At 46.1% G+C, this 12,148-nt stretch overlaps 1 long non-coding RNA gene across 1 annotated transcript in view; it reads left to right on the top strand.

The window, feature by feature from the left end:
• Positions 1–10,508, top strand: part of LOC138569795 (uncharacterized) — a 172,083-nt gene extending 161,575 nt beyond the window's left edge. The window contains exons 4-5 of the long non-coding RNA XR_011303332.1: positions 7,969–7,997; positions 9,511–10,508. This is a non-coding gene — a long non-coding RNA (uncharacterized lncRNA). The remainder of the gene's footprint in view (positions 1–7,968; positions 7,998–9,510) is intronic.
• The last annotated feature ends 1,640 nt before the right edge of the window (positions 10,509–12,148 follow it).

The raw sequence follows: 12,148 nt of genomic DNA, 5'->3' as shown, positions 1-12,148 counted from the left end.
AACTTATTTGAGGCCTGGTTAATAGAGGGCCATGACCACACAGTTGTAGTTGGGGTGATTTTAATGCAAACTGTGCTGCTGGTTCCTTATACAAACACATTTCCCATCTGAAAATTAAAAGTGGTAATTTATGCTTCTATGAGGTGACCACCTTGTTATCTATTTTTCACTTCAATTAACCACTCCTATACATGAGATACGGCCTGCTTCGTTTCCAGTGGTTTCTGACAGAGGAGGTCTAACCTGTAGGTGGGACAAGACAAGGCGCAAAAAATGAATATATTTTATGCATAAGAATGTTGGGGCCCCATTTGATACTTGTGATCAATTACAACATCCTGAACCTCTGGCGACAAGTGTGGGATCGGGTCCGCTTGATATTATTATTGTTAATTGTCTAAAGTCTCTATCCCTGACCGAAGACACATCTACCCACAAGCAATATCCTTACAATTTGGATAAAAGAATTATGCTCTTGAAGCATGAGAATCATAAAAAGATGAACAGCTTAAGGGCTATGTGCCTTCCATCCTCTGATTAACAAATTTCAAAAAAAGTGGATTTATCAAAAACACAGGCATTTTGTGATATCCATAAAGCACCTTATGTTTATGAGAAACATTCAATCTATGCTTAGACTTCTAATAACTTCTAATACTAGGCAATTTTGGGTGTGTATCAACAACATTTATGAGCCTGGGAAACATATGATGGGAGATGTTAAACATGAATCCATTTGGGTTAGTTTCTTCACCAAGAAATCTAATTTACCCACTGACTTTGACAGAGTTTGGGACCCTACTGGTGGACCTTTCAGTTCAGAGGGTGCCCATGGACCTCTGAGGATCTTAAGTGGGCCATTACCAAACTGAGACCTTCAAGGGCTATGGACCCTGATGGTCTCCCCCCTTTCATACTAAAACAGGATCCTCATTTTTGATCATTATATTTGTTGGCTTATTTTGATGGTATGTTTAAACTACATATTATGCCTTCTTCCTGGTCTCAGGCAACCATTATACTGATTTACAAGAAGGGCCACTCTCACTATTACAGGCCAATAGCCCTGACCGACTCTGTGAGCAAGGTCTTTGAAACACTACTGTTAAGAGATCTGAAAAAAGCACTGAACCTATCTGGTGCTCTGTCACATTTTCAAGTAGGTTTCAGAAAGAATATGGGAACAGCTCGAAATACATCTATTATGGCACATTTGTTACACAATGTCAAACATAGCCAAGCCAGTACCATCTATATGGCTTCTCTAGACATGACATTGGCTTTTGACTATGTAATAAGAAGCAAGTTGTGGACCAAATTGCTCAACCGTAATGTTCCCCTCAAATTGGTCCAACTGATTGTCCTTCTTCATAATAACATGACTTTGAGGAGTCGCCTCAGCCATGAAGGTTTGGTGTCTAGTACTATTTATGCCAGAATCATCCTAAAACAGGAATGTGCTAAGTGAAAGAGAATATTCAGCCTGAGCACAACTTGTGGCTAACCTGATATATTTAAAGACTTTTGACTTGGATTTGTTGCTACTGTGAGTAGGGCTGCACAAAGGCTCCTTATTCTGAGGATGATCAGAATGATTAGTAGTCTTAATTGAAAAAAGGTGTGGAAGACCGTTTACGTTGTGCCTAACTCTATTGGTCACATACGTTTGAATGGTTGGTAGAGTAGGTCGTTAGAAATATTTATAAGGAATTTGTCTTTAGAGCTTTTGTCAATTTTGAAATGCCTTTAATTACACTAGGATTTATAAAAATAGGTTGTAATCCTCATTTCAAAAGAATTTGACAACAAAATTAGAGTCCTCAAACCTCATTTCAAAAGGATTTGTCAACAAAAATTGTAGTTCTCAACACGTGTTTCTCTGTCCGATATTAACTGACAGTTCTTCAGGAGGAATGAGCCTCACATTTGGCATTTAATTTTTCAAAACAACTAAAACATAACGCAAAGAAAACTAAACTTTTAGATATCGCTAGTTAGCTACTGAATGTCACCATTTTTAGGACATTTGTACTGAACAGGAGCACATGTGTTCTCGAAGTGTTAAGACCTTGATCGTGCTCTTTTTCACATTCTGTCAGGCCCTCCTGGATATTTTGGGGACCTTTGTTGCTCTCTGGGACCCTCTGGCATTTCAGCAAAAGCAATTCAAGCACCAGGCAAGGAGGCAGAGTCAGGTTGATCAGGTTTTATTTCATGCCAGGCTGACACAGACCACAAACAGCATCGTTGTCAAGTACACACACCCCCTCTGCCAGCTGACTCAATGCTGAAAACGGAGCTTCTTTTTATATCTGTCCGAGAAAGAGGATTCAAACCCCCACCTTTTCTAAACATGTCTAGGCAAAGTTCTCCGCTGACTACATTCACGCATACAGCAATTTTTCCTTATCTGTTTAAACCTTCAAAATGAAATACATGCTGGCACACATCCTGTGTTTTTCCCGGTGGCACTGCCCCAAATATGGTCATCCAGCTGCTTTTCTTGGCTAGAATGTCATACCAAGCCCAATTAACTGTCTGGTTTCAGACTGCCTGTCATGGGCGCTACTCCCGAAGGGCCAGGACTGGCCCAGCGCCCTCGGAAGCAGACCCGTCTTCCACTACTCCGGACCCAGCAGACCCCTACAGGGGCCCTTTGGACCGTGTCCTGGCGCCTTTGGCGCCAGGCTCATGAAGGGTTTCAGTCCCGGCGCCATAGGCGCCGGGCTCATGTTGATAAACAGTGTAATAATGCTTGGGTGGACTTACCTGAGGCAGACCATGCTGCATATTTACCCAGAACAAACCAGTCTGGTTGAAGTCCCCAGCCATCAGGGCTGGGAGGAACTATTCCCTCCATTCAGGAACTCTTTTCTTACCTGGGTGGAACCGGTTGAAGAACACACACTGGATGCACTTCTCTGCTATTTAAACCACGCCCGATGGAAAACGCGTGCTTCGCGTTATTCTGCAGCAGCAGCAGGACGCTCACCGAGTCGGCTCCTGCATTCCAGGTCCAGAGTCATCTTCAGCTTCTGCGCAGCAACCTGTGGATGAAGAAAGACACAGAACAATACTTACCAGATCCCGGAATCCAGTCACCGGCAAAACCTGCAAAGAATAAACATAAGGTTAGAAAAGTGCAACTCGCTCGCAGCCGCGCCCGCTTACCTGATCCATCCGTGATTGCAATGGGGCTAACCGCGGCCTTCTCTTCGGCAGCTTCTCTGCACCTGAAAGGCAAAGGACATAATTAAAAAGGGGTTCGGGTGAAGGCAGTCGCATTCATCTTAACTTACCAGTTTTTGCACGCGCAGTAGCGGCCGCATCAACCTCAGCATCCCGGCACCTGAAAAACAGGAAAAAGACATTATTTGAGGTGCCATTAAAAGCGGCCAACGATCATTATACTTACGTGCATCGGCACGTGCAGTGGCAACGGATATGAAGCCCGCAGCATCCCGGCACCTGAAAACTAGAAAAAGGACATTATTAGAGGTGCCATTAAAAGCAGCCAACGAACATTATACTTACGTGCATCGGCACGTGCAGCGGCAATGGAAAACTACGCCCACAGCATCCCGAGGCCTGGAACAAAGGAAAAGGGACATTATTGAGGTGCCCATCTTTTAAAGCCTAAAGACTACAGTATACTTACAGGCATCCGCTCGCGCAGTAACGGCGGCATTGCTCTTCGGCATCCCAGCACCAGTGCCACAACTAAGGCCGCAAAAGACTTGAGCCTCAACACTGAACTCATCCAGTGACGTAACTGGAATCCACGCACCCCTGCACCAGACGCAGGATGGAGAGCTCAGCATTTATACGCCTAAGGTGAGAGCTCGCCGAGACAAGTAGAAAGCTAGGCTGTGGGAGAAACTGGCGATTGGTGGGAGAAGGAATCCCATCAAACGGTGATTAACCCTTTTTCTTCCACCTGCAGAAAACTTACCCTGCAAGTCAGACATTCGATAAGAGGAAGTCCAGTCCTGAGAGTCGTCCGAGCTCTACGCTTCTCAATTGAAGAAACGATAGCAGCCCAGCCGGGATCAGCGCCTCCGTGGGAATCAGGTGAGCGTTACACTGCCTATCTGATTCTTACACAGCAAGGCCTCCTTGAATTGTTGAACTCTGGGCTGGCTCATGCGGCCACTGTCTACAGGTAGTCTTCATTTAATACATTTATTTTACTCATATAAAGGCATTGTCAGTTAAAGGCGCATTGTTGGTTACATAAATGGCAGAGTCCTTTTCTGTCTGGGTATAGGAAAAAATGTAGATCATTTTCCTACTCAATTTTTATACTATGCATTCTGTACCTTGCCTACTTACTAAACCATGATAAAAGTATTTTCGACCTTATAAACATAACACTATTAAAGGTACTAATATCTATTAACCCTTTGAGTCTATTTTCACACATTTACCATACTAAATCATTCCATACATATTTATCTGCCTGGCTTTAAGTGGGGGGGGGGGGCTGTCCCCTACTGCATTCAGTTGTTGGTACCTCATCTTCATTTCAGCACCTCCATTGCACTTCCCGTCTTTAAAGTTCCTTTTTGTTAAAACAATTACTTTCAATCATATCCATGTCCACCCTCCTTGATACTTATCTAAAAAACATCCTATCACAATCTTACAATTTATCACACACTAATGTATTGTTATTTTTAAAACAAACAAAACAAGTGTTTGTCTCTAAACTACTTTTATCTTCTTTCATTTAAGCCCCACTTCCTGTCTCCATATGCTTTAAACTAACTGTATGCCTTAGATAATTTCACAGCCATTATGAGACTCGAGAGGTTGGTCAAGCTTTGAGATAACCCATTAGCCCATTGTCTCTTCGTATTTCATATCTTGTCTGCAACTCCCACCCCAACAAAATATAATCTCTCCTTCATTTTCTTCTTCTGCCCATGCATATATACATATAGGAGAAAAGTACTGGGTAGGTCCCAACATTTTTTGTTTTACGGGGATAAAGCAGTATAGGGACCACTTATGTGGAGTTTAGAACAAGGAAACAAGACTGCTTGATTACCCCTCTCGTAGTATACCTTTAGAAATGGTCAGAGGTGAAGAACAAATGGATAGATTATCTAGTTCATCTGTCCAGATAGTTGTGCCAAACAAGTAATCATTTAGAAAAACACATTTTAATAGACATTCAATTCAATACAAAATCGTATGATGTGTGCTTTCTGCACGGCATCACAAACATTAAAACATTTTTAAAACTAAAGTTTAAGGAAAGAAACAGTCCAGAATTATTGCATTCTTATGCCAGTGCTGACTTGTGTTAGTAAGTGACATTCATGCTTTATCATAATAACATAAAATTGTTACCAAATTCTATTATGGCAGGGGAATACTGTCAATGTACAGCATAAGCTGAAAGTTCATTTGAAAAAAGACAGCGTTGTTGGGGTGTCTGTGGGATGTCTACATATGTTTCGGCTGAACAAATGTCGTCAACACCTTCCCTGGTGTTCCGCTGTTTGCATTATAGCCCTCTTCAGGACGGTACGTTGTTTTGGTAAGTTGACAATGAGTTCAATATCAATCCCGATGTGTCCGAATATAGTTGAAAACTATGAAGGTAAAAGAAATTCGTAGACCTGTTTTAGTCAATAATCTAAAAAACATTAAAAAACTTGTTGGCAATTTTCATATGTTGTAGAGGTTTTCCTTTTCTACAGAGATTCTTTCTACTGACCTTTTTTAATCTTAATGTGGTTCGACTAGAGCGTTGTGGTTTTCATATATATATATATATATAGATATATTTAATATATATATATTACTTTTTTAAACCTCTTTAGTGCCATCGACGAGGTATCTCGTCCTTGGGATTACCTCCCTGTTGCCAAGGACGAGATACCTCGTCCTTTTCGGCACTTCGTTTTGTGTGATCCCTGCAAAGCCCCTCACTGCCAGGGGGCTGGATTACCTTCAGTTTCACATCGGCATGCGTAAAGCGCGCTGATGTGAAAGTGAAAGTAATTTTCACTGCAGCAGCCATTTTGGGCTGCTGCGGTGAAAATAGAAGGTGAGCCTTCACCTTTCTCCCCCTCGATCTCCGGCTGTATTTCAAGCCGGAGATCGAGGGAGGTGTTGTTGGAAAGGGGAGATTCTCCCCTTTCCAATGACACCCTTTGTGACAGCATTGCGCTCGATGCGCGGGCAGCAATGCCCACTAGACACCAGGGATACATTTGCGTACAACTCTGGGGGCAGATGGCTGATCATCTGCCCCCAGGGAAGGGGGCAAAAAAATTATGAAATAGAACGGGGATGGGGTGGAGGAGGGGGCCTGGCATTTTTTTTGCCCCCTCTGAAAGGGTGGTGGCCTTCCCCCTCCCACACCAAGTGGAAAGGGGGGCCACCCCTTGTAGCCCTACCTGGGGGCAGATTTATGCCTGAGGTGGCCCCCCATCCAATTGGAGGGGGGAGGGCCACCAGGAATAAGTGTTCAGGCCCCCCAAAGGATGGGGCCTGCAGGTTAGGCCCCCTCTGGGGGCCGATGGCTGATCATCCGCCCCCAGTGAAGGGGGCAAAATGAAAAAGAAAAAAAAAAACAAAAGGGCATTTTTGGTGGGAGTGGGGGGGCCACTAGCCACCAGGGATTTATTTTACGGAAAAGGAGGGTGGCCGTCTCCCCCTCACCCCAAGGGAAAATGGACCTCCCTCGGGGCAGATATCTGCTCCTAGGAAGGGGCACATGACCCCAGGGAGGGCTGCATGAGATGCCCCCCTCTAATCTGCCCCCAGGGAGGGCTGAATGAGATGCCCCCCTTGCATTTGGTGTGGGGGGAGAGGGTCACCCCTATTACATTATAAAATCACCTGGCGGTTTAGGGTGCCCCTCAGCCCGCCCTAAAGTGTAGTGTACCATTTTCCATTTTTTTTTGTTTACGAAAGTTGCCTTGCTGCAGAGGGGCACATTTTTGTGCCAATCTGGCCCCAGGGTACCCAAACTTTACTGCCCCACCCACTGGGGGGCCTGTCTCAAAGTTTTTGGGGCCCTCTCCCCAACCACCCCAAATGGAGGGTGGGTGTACCTCACGCAGCCGTTTGTTGGAGGCCCAGGGAGGCCTGCATGAGGTGCCCCCGCTACCCATTTGGGGTGAGGGGGGAGAGGGCCCCCCAAAATTGTGGGACAGGCCCCCCAGTGGGTGGAGCAGTAAGGTTTGGGCACCCAGGGGCCAGATTGGCACACCAATGTGCCCCTCTTCGCCAAGAGGAGTTGGGTTACCAAAGGAAAAAAGTGAAGATGGTGGAACGCATTTTAGGGGGGGCTGTGGGGCACCCCAAAGGGTTGGGGAATGTTCTAATGGGATGGGGCGTTGACCCCCCCACCCGCAATGGAGTGGGTGCCATGTCATGCAGCCCTCCCTGGGACCATATATCTGCTCCTAGGAAGGGACGCCTGAGCCCAGGGAGGAGTGCAGGACAGCCCCCCCTTATCTGCCCCCGGGGAGTTCTACATGAGATGCGCCGCCCCTCCAATTGGGGTGGGGGTGGAGAGGTGAACCCCCCTTCACATTAGAATATTCCCCAGTGGTGTAGGGGGCCCCTAAGCCCCCGCTAAAGGGCAGCCTGCCATTTTGAATTATTTTCTTGGTTTACTAAACCTGCCTTGGCGCAGAGGGGCACTTTGGTGTGCCAATCTGGCCCTGGGGTCCCCAAGCCTTACTGCCCCACCCACTGGGGGGCCTGTCCCACCATTTTTGGGGGCCCTCTCCCCATCACCCAAAATAGGTGGCAGGGGTACCTCATGCAGGCCTGCCTGGAGGCAGATATCTGTCCGTAGGAAGGGGCAAATTGGGTTTCACTGGGGGGGTGAGGTTCAGTAGATCACCAGGGATGGCTTGCAGGGGGGGGGGGGCTTGTTTGAAAATGATTTATTTGTTTTTGCTAGTGTGACCGTAGGTAACATGTTTTTTGTTTTGTTTACAGCTTTTTCTACGTGAGCAGCTGCAACATATGTGAGTACTGTTTTTTTATTATTCTATGGTTCGGGCCCACTGTCAGTGGGGTGGGTGAGACTGAGGCTGGATTGTTGGTGGTATGGGTAGGAATGGGCGTCTGGGCAGATATGTTGATGGGCTGGGACACAATTGCAGGGGCAGGACACAAATTGCCCCCCATGCCAGGAGAACATTGTTGTTTCCCTGGGAGCAGATCCCTCCCATGTGGATTGTCCATCTGCAAGCCCAGGCTCCACCTCTGTCTGTGCTATGTTACAAATGTCACATCCGGGGAGGAATGGGGACCCTGCTGGGCTCGCTGGAGTTGCTGCTGCACTTAGGGGACAGTACACCCACACGGTACATGGATGTCCAAGGTCAGGGACATCACCTCCAACCGTCATGGAGTTGCGGCTGGGCTGCATTACAGCTTTTCCCTTCAGGGGAGGTATTGGCACACTGCTGGGACTCCCTGGTGGGGAGGAACTGTAACACAGGCAGCCAGGGCTCCAGCAAAGTCGGCGGTAATATCCCTGGCCTTGGGCGCCCTTCTCCCATGTGAGTCTTTGCCGGGGATTCTGGGTGATAAATTCTGGGCCGCTTCGCGCACGTCAGACCTCTGTGCATTCCCACGGTTGTCCTCTTTTGGGAAATGCATGAGGTTCCCTGTTTTCCTTGCTGGCTTCGACACCCTAGGCCCCTATTTGTAGGTTGCCCACATGAACAAAATGTGCTGTGCCGAAAGGCTTGGGGTTACCAGTGGGTTACCCTTTTCCTTTTGCGCCCCGGTATGTGCACCCACACATATGAGGTACCGTTTTCATCGGGACACCTGTGGGAACGCGGGAAGGTATGACATCTGTTGTTGGCAATGTGTTTCGGTGAGTGGACAGAGGGAAATGTCTCTGAAAGTGTCTGAAAATGAAGACAATGCTCAGACATTTCGCTCTGGCCACCCACCGAAACACACCGCCAACAACACAGAAAAGGAAGAAAGGGTTGAAGTTGGGAAGAAAACCTGACCCCTTACCAGTGTCCGAATGTCTTTTGTCCCTATTTTGACTTTCTACAGACGACGGTACTCCCCAAGGACGCTTCTGTCATCTGCTACGGGCGTGCCTAGAAGACCAGAAAAGAAGAAGACGTCTTTCTTTGATTGTTATTTTTGTCTCCTTAGGTTTGGATGTGTCACCCTCAAGGGAAAAGTGTGTCCCATGAAGGACAACATGTATATTATTGAAAACAAACTCAGGTTCTAGCCAGCTGACACACAGCTAGGGATGGGGGGTATTTTGTTTGTAAGGCAAGAATGACCCATAAAAAGGAAATGTTTAAATGAAAATGTCTTGTAGCTTTGTCTAGGAGGCACGGGTGTTCAATAAGAGGGAATGTCTTGTGATATTTTAGGAAGTAGGGTATGAGAGCCAATGTGAACAAGAGGGGTTTTAAGGAAATGGCTTTGTAGGAAATGTGTTAAATAGAAGAGACATGTTTATTGTACAAAAGAAACTAATTCCGTTTTATATTACAGATATACCTCAAGGGACCTGTATGCCTTGGCAATTAACGTTGAACCGCGTGAGAAAAGAGGGAGGTCGTAGAGAAACCCAGTGATAGCCCGACAAAGACGATGGTCTGAGCTGTGTCTGCAAAAGACTCCCCCAACCATGTGTTCCCATGCTGAAACATCCCCTGAACTGATTTGAACAATGTATTTATTGAAAGAGAGACACTCGAGTAAAAATTAACTCCTTGTGAAAAAGGAAAAAGAGACAATGGACTCCTGGTCTAAGCATCAAAAGAACCTGGGAGATTGACTGTGAAAACAGCTCAAAAGAAAGGACAAAGGCGTCAGGACACAGACGGTCCACCAATGCCAAACTATAGACAAGTAAAGGGGAAGATGCAGAAGAAGAAAATGTGTGGAACAAGAAGGAAAGACACCATTTAACCTTTTAACTGCCATGGGTTTTCCCCCCAGTGCCAAGGCCTTTTTTGGTGATTTCGGTATGTCGCCATTCAATGCTTTGTAACTTTTTTGTTACATGAGATATCTCGGCCAAATTTGGCCCCTTTTTTCCCCACATGCAGGGGGTCATAAGGCCACCCAGAATCCTAAGTTGCTGTATGGGGGTGAGAGAAAATAAGCAAAAAGGGCAAAAATGTTGTGTTTTTTCAAAAAATGCCAATAAAATGATGTACATAGAAACCTGAGCTAGGAACAAATGGTTTGCTGTGCTGAATCCCCCAATTTCCTGGCTTTCAAGAACAGGTTGAGTTGAAATGAAAAAATATTATTTTGATGTGGTTATCAATGGTTTTGTAAGAGGTAGGCGATTTTGGCCATTTTTGCCAATTGGACATGCATGGACGGAATAGAAGAAAAGGGTAGGAAAGCCGAATTGGAGGACAGAAAGGCATACATTTCTGAAAAGTAGACAAAATTCCAAGTTTAGGAAGGGGTGATATGCGTAGGTCGGGCAACAACTAGGTAGGGGAAAATGCTATAGATTGGGGGAAAAGCGGGAAAATGACCAAAAAAAAGGTATGTGGTGGACATGGTTGGCTTGGTACGGCAATGGCTTCTATGAATTTTGAGAAAAGCAATGCTCCGCTACATTCCCCCGACTCTTGCAGTTAGGAAAGCACACATGTTTTGTAGTGTTTTACAAAACAAGTAATACCAGAAGCCAAACACAGCCATGGTACAAAGGAGTTTTATGCTTACGGGCTGAACAGACACACTTAGCATGTGTCAATCAGGAAAACCAATGTGGTGAGGAATGGCAAGCATACATTTTTTGAAAGAGCACAGGCAGACCTTTTCAAGGGTAGGTGACTTGTGCAGGTTACAAAAGTACCTCGCATGTGTGGGTGCACCTACCTGGGTGCCAAGAGGAAAGCTGAACACACCCCTAACCCCAAGTCTTTTCAGACATCTGAATTTCACGATTTTTCCAGACGGGCACACCATACAGATATGGGCCTCGGGTGTCCAAGCCACCAAAGAAAACAGGGAACCCCATGCATTTCCAAAAAGAGGACACCCATGGGAATCCGCAGAGGTATGATTTGCATAATCAGCCCAGAATTTATTACCCAGACACCCCTGCAAAGTCTGAAATGTTGGAAAAAAATGCATTTTCCACACATTTCACTCGGCTCACCCATCCAAACACACTGCCAACAGCATTGGCACAGGTGTCCCGATGAAAACAGTGCCTGTGGGTTAACAGTTACCTGTGGGTTAACCTTTTCCTTTTGTTCCCCGGTCGGTGCACCCACACATGTGAGGTACCGTTTTCATCGGGAGACCTGTGGGAACGCGGGAAGGTATGACATCTGTTGGCGATGTGTTTAGGTGAGTGGACAGAAGGAAATGTCTCTGAAATTGGCTGGAAATGAAGACAATTCTCAGACATTTCGCTCTGGCCACCCACCTAAACACAACGCCAACAACACATGGCCTACCTTCCCGCGTCCCCACACGTGTCCGGATGAAAACAGTACCTCGCATGTGTGGGTGCGCCTACCGGGGGCGCAAAAGGAAAAAGGTAACCCACTGGTAACCCCAAGCCTTTCGGCACAGCACATTTTGTTCATGTGGGCAACCTACAGAATTGGGCCTAGGGTGTCAAAGCCAGCAAGGAAAACAGGGAACCCCCTGCATTTCACAAAAGAGGACACCCGTGGGAATCCACCGAGGCCTGCCTTGCGCAAATTACCTGAGTTTTTATTAGCCACAATCCCTGACAAAGTGTGATATTTGGTGGGGGAAAAACACAATGTTCACTTTGTCTGGGTTTCTCCCCAGACAAAGTTTTTGGATCATTCTCCCCTATTCGTTGGTGCACATAAACAACTATTTTCCAACCACCCTGCAAGATACTTAGTTTAGGCTTGGTTCCTTGCTCAGCTTAGGTGCACGTGCTTCCTGGTTAGCAGTAAATACTTGCTCCTTAGCAGCCATTCTCCTCTTTTCTTCTTGTCTGTTGTGCCATGGCCTTTGCTTGTGCTTTTGCATTCATCCTATGGAGACAAAACAGAGGCGTTTCGCTGCACACCGTCCCTACCTAACTTAATCTAGTCTACCCCTGTTTTTTGAGACTATGGCACCAATTCTTACTATGTGCCTCCATTTTTTATCGTACCCAGCAATGTTTGCCTCT

This window comes from Ambystoma mexicanum, chromosome 2q (genome assembly GCF_040938575.1).
Source record: "Ambystoma mexicanum isolate Mex_15411 chromosome 2q, UKY_AmexF1_1, whole genome shotgun sequence".
NCBI classification, from domain to species: Eukaryota; Metazoa; Chordata; class Amphibia; order Caudata; family Ambystomatidae; genus Ambystoma; species Ambystoma mexicanum.
Note: the sequence above shows the minus strand (reverse complement) of the source record. Positions and strands in the feature narration are given on the sequence as shown.